The 12,991-nt window shown below is 38.2% G+C and overlaps 1 long non-coding RNA gene across 2 annotated transcripts in view; it reads right to left on the bottom strand.

The window, feature by feature from the left end:
* Nucleotides 1-3,580: 3,580 nt before the first annotated feature.
* Nucleotides 3,581-12,991, bottom strand: part of LOC123328972 — a 47,574-nt gene continuing 38,163 nt past the window's right edge. For both annotated transcript variants that reach the window (XR_006544015.2, XR_006544016.2), the window contains 2 exons: nt 6,993-7,065; nt 3,581-4,603 (listed from right to left, as the gene is read on the bottom strand). This is a non-coding gene — a long non-coding RNA (uncharacterized LOC123328972). The remainder of the gene's footprint in view (nt 4,604-6,992; nt 7,066-12,991) is intronic.

Raw genomic sequence — 12,991 nt, 5'->3', positions numbered from 1 at the left:
CCCACTCCAGTACTTTTGCCTGGAAAATCTCATGGATGGAGGAGCCTGGTAGGCTGCAGTCCATGGGGTCGCTAAAAGTCCGATATGACTGAGCGTCTTCACTTTCACTTTTCACTTTCATGCATTGGAGAAGGAAATGGCAACCCACTCCAGTGTTCTTGCCTGGAGAATCCCAGGGACGGGGGAGCCTGGTAGGCTGCCGTCTACGGGTCACACAGAGTTGGACACGACTGAAGTGACTTACCAGCAACATTAGTTGTTATTTGCTGTTTTACAGTTCTCATTTCTAACTCCAATTTCCTTTGGAGAATCACTGCACCTCAATTTGTGTAACCTTGATAGAGTTGCAAATCTCAGTGCCTATTCTCACAGTGGAGAATCCTAGGGGAGTCCCCAGAGGGTCCTTCTATTGGATCAACCCTTTTCCCAAGGCTTTCATCCACTTCCAGGTGATAATTAGCACTTAGTCAATCAGATGCTCTAGCTGAGGATCCTAAATATTTACCCCATAACCATGAACAGAAAAAAAGCAATGGCTTTGAGTTCATTATTTGCAACTAAGAAACTCTGACCAAGCTTTCCCTCTCAACTGCATGATCATGACTCCTTACTGATTACACAGTTTTAACATGAGCATTGAGACTTGGGAATGAATTATTTAATCAGAAAATGACTCAGTAGAACCCACGGAACCTCACTTTGAATAATTTGTAGAGTTCCTGGAAGTAGGCAATACACCTTCTAAGGGATGAGAATGGATATTAACAAGAAAGTTATTTTCAGAGAGTTAGTTTTAACTATTGTCTGCCAAATAGTTCTGACTTACCGACTCCAGAAATATGGTTATACTATTTGGCCCCTCTAGAGTTGATGGTGGAGAAGGCAATGGCACCCCACTCCAGTACTCTTGCCTGGAAAATCCCACGAACAGAGGAGCCTGGTAGGCTGCAGTCCATGGGGTCGCTGGGAGTCAGACACGACTGAGCGACTTCACTTTCACTTTTCACTTTCATGCATTGGAGAAGGAAATGGCAACCCACTCCAGTGTTCTTGCCTGGAGAATCCCAGGGATGGGGGAGCCTGGTGGGCTGCAGTCTATGGGGTCGCACAGAGTCGGACACGACTGAAGCGACTTAGCAGTAGCAGCAGCAGAGTTGATGGGGCCTCATGAGTAAGTGTGAGCGAGTGTGTCCAGAAGAGATAAGTGCCATGTCTGGGTCACAGTTTTTAATTGCTAATGCAAGATCCTCCAGGACATACTTTGTCTGTCACTTAGTAACCAGTAAAGCTAAAATGGTAGCTCTTCTGTCAATTCAGGTCCCCCAGGGACTGTGTTGAGCAATAATCTGATGCCCCATGAAGGATGTGTCAACTGGGTGAAGAGTAATCTTCTGTTGCTTTGGCTACTGAGATTTAGGGGCTGATATTTCAATATAAAGCATCATAACACAGCATACCCTGACAAAAACAATCAGCTATCCTCACTAATAAGATATGTCAGGGACTCAGCTGAGTTGGAGAGAAAGACCTGAGTTGTCAGCTGTCAGTGAAAACAACAAGCCAAACTGAAAGTAACAGTTAAGCCTTTAATCACTAACCATGATATTTTAAGCTGGCAGTTAAACCAGAGAAAACACATACACCTCCTCTTCCAATTTCTCCCTATTGAAGCTCCATTGGATCAGTCCAGTCAAGGGCATGGTATCACTGAAGAGAGAGCCTGGAACAAAACTTTCCTATAGTTTGATGAACTCAGGTGCCAAGGGCAAGGGCAAGGGAATGTCTAGGAGTGGGAACGGAGAAGGTGATGGCAACCCACTCCAGTACTCTTGCCTGGAAAATCCCATGGATGGAGGAGCCTGGTAGACTGGAGTCCATGGCGTCGCTCAGAGTCAGACATGACTGAGCGACTTCACTTTTGCTTTTCACTTTCACGCATTGGAGAAGGAAATGGCAACCCACTCCAGTGTTCTTGCCTGGAGAATCCCAAGGATGGTGGAGCCTGGTGGGCTGCCATCTATGGGGTCACACAGAGTCGGACACGACTGAAGTGACTTAGCAGCAGCAGCAGCAGCAGGAATGGGAAAGTACTGAGAACTGAGCCAGAATCAAGAAAAGTGTCTTCAAGTTTTCCTTCCCCTCTCCCCTGTTAGAAGGCCTCAGCAGAGGCACCTGAGGAAGGTCTTGGCCAAAGGCCCCAGATAAAAAGGATTCTGAGTAAGGAAATTTGGGTAGGAACTGCAGATGCAGACCAGAGTATGGGCAGCAAAGAGGTCTGAGTTCTTGACTGCAACTCCCTTCAGAGAATGCAGTGGATTGACTCTGCTCTAAGCCAATGTGGGGAGCGCAGCTTTGTTCTATGATGCTACTGGCAAAGACTTGAAATTATCTATAATCAGGTCTGAAAAAAATCACTCCTTGGATTTTTGGCCGGGAGCCAAACTTCTGAATATATGCTTACAAGACCAGAAATGTATGTGCTTTGACACTAGAAGTAGGGAATTGATTGTCATTATTATTTTTAATGACCAGAATTTTTTAGCCAATTATCTTATTTAAGTTATAAGTTATCTAAGGTTTATTTAAGTTATCTAAGGTTTTGTAAGTCTTCCCTATAAATGGTGGCTTGGATGATAAAGAATCTGCCTGCAGTGCAGGAAACTTGGGTTTAATTCCTGGATAGGGAAGATCCCCTGGAGAAGGGAATGGCTACCCATTCCAGTATTCTTGCCTGGAGAATTCCATGGAGAGAGGATCCTGGTAGGCTATAGTCTATGGGGTCGCAAAGGGCTGGACATGACTTAGCAACTAACATGCAGTTGGCTGTGTAAGAAAGTGCTCCAAATCTTAGTGGCAGAAACAGTCATTTTAATTTGCTCACAGTTTGAGGGTAAGGAATTTGGAAAGGACTAACCTGAATAGTTTATCTGTGATCCTTTTGGTATCAGCTGGGGTAGTAGTGTCTGAATGATGACATTCCTAAATATTCTCTCCATTCATTCACATATCTGTTGCCATGGTGTTTGTTAGTCTCTCTCTCTCTCTGTCTCTCTCTCTCTCTCTCACAAATTAGTGAGAGTGTCTCAAATTAGTTATGATGGTTTATCTTCCAGGGTCTTCCATGTGCTGCGATTTCTATAATTTCTCACAACTTGGTAATTCCAGGGTAGTTACATTTCTTTTTTAGTGGCTGGCTTCCAAGAGGGAGAAAGAGAAGCTAACAAGAAGATATCTAGAACTAACACAGAAACATGTCTGCCCTTTATTTATTTTTATTTTCTTATCAATGTAGTCACAAAGCCCACTCAGTTTTAAAGTGGTTAGAAAATTAAACTCTACCTTTGGCTGGAGGAATGGCAAATCACCTTGCAGCAGCACATATGGAATGGGAGACATTGTTGTGGTTACCTTTGGAAAACAAATCTGCTGTGCATCCCATGTTGGTGAATTTAGGAAGATTGGAATACTAACTAGTTCAAAGAACATCTGTAGCAAAGCATTTATATGTCCTAAGAGCAAAAATAAATACAAATTACCATAATCGACACATACATATAATATGTTGTGGAAGATGAAATGTTTATTTTAAAATGTAATGCTTATTTCTAAGGGAGACTTTAGTTTTTTACTGCTTCTATAAAATGTCCCACAGACTCAGGGCCAATGGCGTCTTCTATTTTGTATCTCACAGGTCCACGGCTCACAGGTCTTAGCTGGTTTCTCTGCTCTAGGTCTTATAAGGCCAAAATCAAATTAACCACAGGTCTAGGTTCCCTGCTAGAGATTGAGGAAGGATGCATTTCTTAGCTCATTCAAGTTGTTGACTGAATTCAGTTTTATTTTTTATTTTTTTGGTAGTTATCAGATTGAAGTCCCTGTTGTACTGCCGGCTGTTAGTTCAGACCAGTTCCTTATACTTTCTCTGTGGAGCCCTCCAGCAACAAAGATGAGTCATTGTTGTGCTTTCAATCCCCATAGCTTATTCATGGGCCACCTCTCTTCAAGTCCAGGTGAAGATGTGCTTGTCTTTTAAGGGCTCATGTGATTATAGTGCACCTACCCAAGTAATCCATAATAATCTCACTATTTTAAAGTCTGTAAATGTTAACCCTTTTGCCATGTCACATAGCACATTCTTAGGTTATAAGTGTTAGGGCATGGATATAACTATGGGGATATTCTGTCTATCACAGAAACAACAAAAACACATTTACCTGGTCTAGACAGATGAAGAGGATACTTTAGTGCTACAGAAGTTGAAGATGTGACAGAAGGTGGACTATCTTGAATTTACACAGAGAAGTTTGAACTACATCTGGGTTGACTAGAGTTATAAAATGTCGTTAAAGCAGAAAATAATATGATCTTCTTTGAATTTTTAACAGATAAATTTACTGCAGATGTGGAAGAGTATTTAATTAGAGGAAACTGATTCAAGGTTTAAATATCAGGAAGAAATAATAATGTTATATATTGTGGCTTAATCATAAGCTTGAAAATAGAAAAAGAAAACAATTTCAAGGGGGTAGGAATGAAAATATTTGGTTATAAACTTTTTTTAGTTATGAAAGGATCTCAGTTGACATCCACTTTGTAAGTGTATCTAAAAAAGATGGAAAAATAATACTTTTGATTAAAAGCATTGATAATGATTTTGAGATGTGGTTAGGCTATCCTTAAAGAGATATCATTGAGATAACCAGATTTATTAATAGATCATGAGTTCAAGAAAGATATGAAATATGCAGAGGTATTTATGGTTTTGTATTGCCTTTAGATAATAACAATTATTATATTAGAATATATTTATAATATTATATTTATTCTTATATATTCTTATATTTAGAATACCCATGTCTTCTAGAAGTCTATAAGGACACTTTGGAAAGTGTTTTCCATCTTGTCTTAGTCCATTTATGTTTCTATATAGAAATGCCACAGGCTGGGTAGCTTATAAACAAGAGGAATTATTTTTTTCACAGTTGTAGAGGCCAGAAAATCCAAGATCAAGGTAGTAGCCTGGCAGGGCAAGGGCCTTCTTCCTGGCTCATGCCAGCAGCTTCCCACTGTGTCCTCACAAGGTGGAAGAGGCAAGATAAATCTGTAGGATCTTTTTATTTAATGCACTAGTCCCATTTATGAGGGCTCCACAATCATGAGCTAAGAGCTTCCCAAAGACCTCATCCACCACTAACATCACCTTTGGGGCTTCACTGTATGATTTCATTGTATGAATTTTGAGGAACCATGAATATTCAGACCATAGCACTCCTTTTCACAAATTTCCTCAATGACATATTACATACTTTTCCTTACTAAAACTATTGTTTTATTCTAATTGGCTGGTTTTAATAAATGTTTGAGCAAAAGCATGTCTTCAGGTTTTTATAATTTATCTTTTTAGCATTTAAATCTCCTTCTTAATTCGTAACTATGATTTTAGTTACAAAATCAGTGGTGTCTCTAGAACTTTTATTTTGCAACATAAATGGAACTTGTCTATTGGAATTTACGCAAAAATGGAAATAGCACTGTCAAGTGGGATTAGGCTAGATCTGAAATAAAGTTTATATCTATACATAGGAGAAGGCAATTGCACCCCATTCAAGTACTCTTGCTTGGAAAATCCCATGGACGGAGGAGCCTGTTAGGCTGCAGTCCATGGGGTCGCTAAGAGTCAGACATGACTGAGTGACTTCACTTTCACTTTTCACTTTCATGCATTGGAGAAGGAAATGGCAGCCCACTCCAGTGTTCTTGCCTGGAGAAACCCAGGGACGGGGCAGCCTGGTGGGCTGCAGTCTATGGGGTCGCACAGAGTCGGACACGACTTAAGTGACTTAGCATAGCATAGCATACATAGGAACATACACACACACATTTACCTCATGAGTTTAAAATTGCGAAAAGGTAATAAAAAGAAGTCACACAGTGAAAAGCCAAACAGACTTATGTGGTCAATAGAATTTTGTAGTGGGACATTATTTTAACCTTTTTAGCCTATTCAAACTGTCCTCAGATCAGGGTTATTCTGACATTGATGCTCAATATATAGGTCCTAAGGAAGGCTGTTGCACTTTTATAACTAATACTATTGTTTCCATATCCCATTATTCTGCTTGCCTGTTTCCACATTTGTAGAGCAGTTATTATAGGACTTTGTTAAACTTTTCCACAAGACTTTCTTTTTGAAGAGTATACTGAATAGAAAAATGGTCTATGTTATAAGATCTGATATGTATGTATGTATATATACATATATATAAAAAATACATAAAGACTTGAGCTGTTATTAGACAGTTTTATCTTAGATAAAATGGGTTATTATGGGAATTATTTTTATAGTGCTTGCATTTGATTTCTTTTTATCCTTGTTTAGTTCTGGTGAATTATAGTTTAATTTGGATTTGTTTTCTTGCTGGTTTCTGTTTTTTTTTTTGGAGAATTACTATGTTATAATGTGAAGAATTTCAGAAAGACCACTATGAAGTTTATAAACAACAATAAATAACTTGAATTAATATCCAAATTAAAACAATAATTTAAAATTGGAACTTAACAGGTAAGGTCTCTAATGGCTAAGAAAACAACAACAACAACAATCAGGGTATCATTTACTGACAAACTCATTATTGTTGACTTTGCTATCTGCTAAATGTCTCCAAGTCCTAGGAACACATGAAGCAGACCCTGGCCTTGGTACACACTCAGGTATTTACATGAGGACTACTGTAAAATACTTGTATCAATTAATAATTATTTAAGATAAAATATTATCAATTTTAGACACATTGCCTGCCCACCTATGTTTGATTTTCACATAATGCTATCTAATTTTGATTGCAGACTTGCAATTATTGATCAAATGTTGACTGATTCTATATCCACTTCCAAAATTTTCTTATATTTTATTCTATAATAGTGGGATTCATTTTTGCATTTTTGCTCCCATTTTCTAAATTATAAAATGGTGCCTTATTTCTTCTACTCACTCAGGTAATTCTGCTTCACATTTTCATTCTTTGAATGGACTCCATTTATTTACTGAAGTAGTTTCTTAATCTCCTGCAAAAAAGAGACAGAGACAGACTTGATTTGGACTATATTGAGGTAGTAATGTCACACTTGACATATGACAGTTTATTTGGTTTACAAATGGATACAAACAATAACATCAAAATGCAGGGCAAAAAAATTATTGGCAATATTGGCTATTATTTATACTGAATAACAGTTTTATTTAGATGTTAGGAAGAAATCAATATATTACTTGAAATTCAGTAGAATACATTAAATCTCTTTTTGTTTATTTTGGCAATAAAAGTAAACTGCAGAATAAAGAAAAAAAAGCTCTGCAGTCAAACACTAATCCACTTTCTATCTAAACTTATACATATGCATTTACACAGCCACACAAATCAGTCACATATGTAAGATATCTAATGATTTTCTGTTGCTTAAAATCTAGAATCCTATTTAGTTCACAGAACATTAGAGCTAGGAGAGCCTTAAACATTACATCATCTGAGCCTGTCTTTTCATTGCCAAGGTCACAGAATGAAAATGATTTAAAGTGGAGTCAATTCATCGTCCAAGCTCAGTTTCCATTTTACTTGAACAGTTTGTCCCATTTTTAGGAGACTAAAAAACAATATAATAAAATCACATTTCTAAAATCCTAAGATCATTTTAAGGGATAATGTTTTCTCCCAAGTTCCGGAAACTTGTTATCTGACTTTTGATCCTCAACATATTAGAGGCTTTGCTAAAATCTCTTCTGGTGCTAAATCATCCAACACAAGCAAGTTTTTCCCTTTAGTGTATGAAGTACCTAGAAAGAGTTCAGAAAATCAAATGCATTTGGTGAAAGTGATACTTATTTAATATTTTTAATACAGACATATATATATATATATATATATATATACACACACACACACACACACATATAATATCCACATTTAATTTAGAGGAATATGATTAGAAGAAAAACATCTTTATTCTATCTACAATCCTAGAATGGAAACCACCAGTATAAGTTGCTGAATCATTAAATACTATAGGAAAATAAATGTAGAATGAACTGAGGCTCCACTTAAGAGTACTATACTTAAAACAAGTCTAAGTCCATAAGACTTTTAAATTTGTTTATATTTTGAAGTTAAGAAACTTTGCCAGATGAGCTCTATTTTCAACCACTCTACAAATTATTCCTTAATTTATTAGTTTGTTGAATATTTCTTTAGTGTGTTCTATGTTTGTGACACTTTTATACATTTTTTTTTGGACAAAACAACTAAACTCTCTCCCGTTGAGAATTCTGTTCCTATGTCTTAGAAACTCAAACTTATAGTCTTTTTAAATTGAGTAAGAGCTAGGTAAATCTATAAATAAAATATCTTTTTAGTCAATTTACTTATTTTTTTTTTCCAAAAGAGCATTCCATCTGGTGTAGACAGGGTGTTAAATAACTGATTTACAAGTCAATGTATAGTTGACAGGATTCACCGTGAAGCAATCGGAAATGAAGACTCTAGAGCCAGTCGACCTGGGTTCAGACTTGAGGACTGCCAAAGGAAATAAACCCTGACTATTGATTGGAAGGGCTGATGCTGAAGTTTCAGTACTTTGGCCATCTGATGTGAAGAGCCAACTTATTATAAAAGACCCAGATGCTGGGAAAGATTGAAGGTAAAAGGAGAAGAGAGCGGCAGAGAATTAGATGGTTAGATGGCATCACTGACTCAATGGACACGGATTTGAGCAAACTCTGGGAGATAGTGAAAGACAGGTGAACCTGGTGTGCTTCAGCCAGTGTGGTCACAAAGAGTTAGAATGACTTACCGACTGAACAACAACAACAAAATCCAGCTGTGGGAACAGATGATGATGGGCATGAAGAGGCTAAATGACTCACTAACCAGTCCATTCTGAAGGAGATCAGCCCTGGGATTTCTTTGGAAGGAATGATGCTAAAGCTGAAACTCCAGTGCTTTGGCCACCTCATGAGAAGAGTTGACTCATTGGAAAAGACTCTGATGCTGGGAGGGATTCAGGGCAAGAGGAGAAGGGACGACAGAGGATGAGATGGCTGGATGGCATCACTGACTCAATGGACTTGATGGTGAGTCTCAGTGAACTCCGGGAGTCGGTGATGGACAGGGAGGCCTGGCGTGCTGCGATTCATGGGGTTGCAAAGAGTCGGACACGACTGAGCGACTGATCTGATCTGATGGAATCATAAAGTTATCAGACTATTAGACAAATGTAGAATTTTAATTTATAGCTTTTAGAGGAGAACATGCTTTAGGCAGATAAACTGGTCAGGAGTTTGTAATAGCCTAAAATAAAATTTAGGTAACTTTATCTTCTCCTTTTACCTATCAGTGGGCTTCCCTGATAGCTCAGTTGGTAAAGAATCTGCCTGCAATGCAGGAGATCCTGGTTCAATTCCTGGGTTGAAAAGATCCACTGGGGAAGAGATCTTCCCCAGCCTTCTGCTGGAAGGCTACCCACTCCAGAATTCTTGGGCTTCCCTTGTGGCTCAGCTGGTAAAGAATCCATCTGCAATGCAGGAGACCTGGGTTCAATCCCTGGTTGGGAAGAACCCCTGGAGTAAGGAAAAGGCTACCCACTCCAGTATTCCTCCCTAGAGAATTCCATGGACTGTAGGCCATGGGATCACAAAGAGTTGGACACAACTGCACATTCAGATTTAAAGATAAAATTTACAAGACTTTAAATAGAAATCTTAAAATAAAAATTTTAATTTGAAAACACAATTTTTGAGCCACTTTTACTAAAACTTTTATGTATAGAGTCACTGAATCTACCCTATGAGGTGTGAATTATTATTATTCCCCACTGGAAAAAGACAAAGCACAGTTTGGAGGCTGTATTAGTCAAGGTTCAGCAGAGAAACAGAACTAATGGAGGATCGTCTGTATCTGTCTATCTATCACCTATTTTATTATCATATACCTAGTGACCTATATATCTATCTACCTAAAGAGTTTAAGGAATTAGTATATGTGATTATGGAGGTTGACGAGTCCCAAGATCTTCAAGAGGCTAAAGACCCAGAAGAACAGATGATGTAGTTCCAGTGTGAAAGCCAGTAGGCTTAAAACTCATCAAGAGCCAATGATTCAGTTAAAGTTCACAGGCAAGAAAAAAAATATTGTTTTCACTCAAAGCCAGTGAAGCAGAAGAAATTCTCTCTTGATGTTTTTGTTCTGTTTAGGCTTTCAACTGTTTGGACTTCAACTTCAAACAGAAAATCCTTTGCTCCAAAACATATACATTTAACAGAATAATATTTGTAAAATGAATTTCTCTCTCTCTTTTTATACTGCAACATCTCCTTTGCTTTGAGTGACATTTTGGGTTCACAGATGTAAAACAGTTGTTTAACAACATTGAAAACTTTTGGAAAATTAGGGATTCAGTAATAGCTACTAGAAATAATAGTTTCTGCAGTACAAAAATATCTACAAAAATTTTTACTAGTTCTACTGAAGCTCTTTTTTTCTTAAATTTTTTAAATATAAATTGATTTATTTTAATTGGAGGTTAATTATTTTACAATATTGCACTGGTCTTGCCACACATCAACATGAATCTACCATGGGTGTACACGTGTTCCCCATCCTGAACCCCCCTCCCACCTCCCTCCCAACACCATCCCTCTGGGTCATCCCAGTGCACCAGCCCCAAGCATCCTGTATTCTGCATCAAACCTGGACTGGCGATTCATTTCTTATATGATATTATACATGTTTCAATGCCATTCTCCCAAATCATCCCACCCTCTCCCTCTCCCACAGAGTCCAAAAAACTGTTCTATACATCTGTGTCTCTTTTGCTGTCTCGCATACAGGGTTGTCATTACCATCTTTCTAAATTTCATATATAGGCATTAGTATACTGTATTGGTGTTTTTCTTTCTGGCTTACTTCACTCTGTATAATAGGCTCCAGTTTCATCCACCTCATTAGAACTGATTCAAATACATTCTTTTTAATAGCTGAGTAATATTCCATTGTGTATATGTACCACAGCTTTATTATCCATTCTTCTTCTGATGGACATCTAGGTTGCTTCCATGTCCTGGCTGTTGCAAACAGTGCTTCGATGAACATTGGGGTACACATGTCTCTTTCAATTCTGGTTTCCTTGGTGTGTATGCCCAGCAGTGGGATTGCTGGGTCATATGGCAGTTCTATTTCCAGTTTTTTAAGGAATAGCCACAGTGTTCTCCATAGTGGCTGTACTAGTTTGCATTCCCACCAAGAGTGTAAGAGGGTTCCCTTTTCTCCACACCCTCTCCAGCATTTATTGCTTGTAGACTTTTGGATAGCAGCCATTCTGACTGGTGTGAAATGGTGCCTCATTGTGGTTTTGATTTGCATTTCTCTGATAATTAGTAATGTTGAGCATCTTTTCATGTGTTTGTTAGCCATCTGTATGTCTTCTTTGGAGAAATGTCTGTTTAGTTCTTGGCCCATTTTTTGATTGGGTCATTTATTTTTCTGGAATTGAGCTGCAGGAGTTGCTTGTATATTTTTGAGATTAATTCTTTGTCAGTTGCTTCATTTGCTATTATTTTCTTCCATTCTGAAGGCTGTCTTTTCACCTTGCTTATAGTTTCCTTTGTAGTGCAGAAGCCTTTAATTTTAATTAGGTACCATTTGTTTAATTTTGCTTGCATTTCCAATATTGTGGGAGGTGGGTCATAGAGGATCCTGCTGTGATTTATGTCAGAGAGTGTTTTGCCTATGTTCTCCTCTAGGAGTTTTATAGTTTCTGGTCTTACGTTTAGATCTTTAATCCATTTTGAGTTTATTTTTGTGTATGGTGTCAGAAAGTGTTCTAATATCATTCTTTTACAAGTGTTTGATCAGTTTTCCCAGCACCACTTATTCAAGAGATTGTCTTTTCTCCATTGTATATTCTTGCCTCCTTTGTCAAAGATAAGGTGTCCATAGCTGCATGGATTTATCTCTGAGCTTTCTATTTTGTTCCATTGATCTATATTTCTGTCTTTGTGCCAGTACCATACTGTCTTGATGACTGTGGCTTTGTAGGAGAGTCTGAAGTCAGGCAGGTTGATTCCTCCAGTTCCATTCTTCTTTCTCAAAATTGCTTTGGCTATTCAAGGTTTTTTTTAGGCATAAGGAAAGAAAATTTTACTTTGATACCTTAAGCTACATAAGATTTGGGATATGATATAATCACAACAGAATTACTATAAGAAAAAAAACCAGGCCAAATTTTTGATTTGGACCTGAAGGTGTCTGTCATGGGCACACATCTGAGAGAATCAGGGCCATGACAATATTAGCACATTTATTGAGCACTTCCTTATCCAGGGATCATCCTGACCCAGGGATCGAACCCACATCTCCTATATTGGCAGACAGTTTCTTTACCCCTGAGCCACCAGGGAATCTCCTGAATCTCCTAAAGCTAGCTACCTACATATGTGTGTGTGTTCAGTCACTCAGTCATGTTCAACTCTTTGCAACCCCATGGAGTAGGGCCCACCAGGCTCCTCTGTCCATGGGATTTTCCAGGCAAGAAAGAAGTGTGTTGCCTTTTCCTTTTTCCAGGGGATCTTCCCAACCAAGGGAATGAAACTGCCATCTCTTGCAGATCCTGCATTGGCAGGCAAATTCTTTACCACAGTGCCACCTGGGATACCAGCTACACACACACTCTGTACATTGACTCATTTTACCTTTATTTTGGAAATACAGAAATGGAAGCAAGATGAGTTTGTAATTTCTTCATATCAAAGTCACTGAGATAATAAATGTTGGAAACTGGATTAAAATACAATTTCCAACGTATATATGCTGCAGTGGTTGCGTTTTAATAGGAATGCGAGGACCGGTCATAGATAGAACATTGGCTAGGTTGAAGATGATACTATCTTCTTTGTATTTCTTTTCCCAGTCCCTACTTCCTGTTTTTATCCTGTTTTCCCAAT

Source organism: Bubalus bubalis, chromosome 13, assembly GCF_019923935.1.
Source record: "Bubalus bubalis isolate 160015118507 breed Murrah chromosome 13, NDDB_SH_1, whole genome shotgun sequence".
Classification (NCBI taxonomy): Eukaryota; Metazoa; Chordata; class Mammalia; order Artiodactyla; family Bovidae; genus Bubalus; species Bubalus bubalis.
Note: the sequence above shows the minus strand (reverse complement) of the source record. Positions and strands in the feature narration are given on the sequence as shown.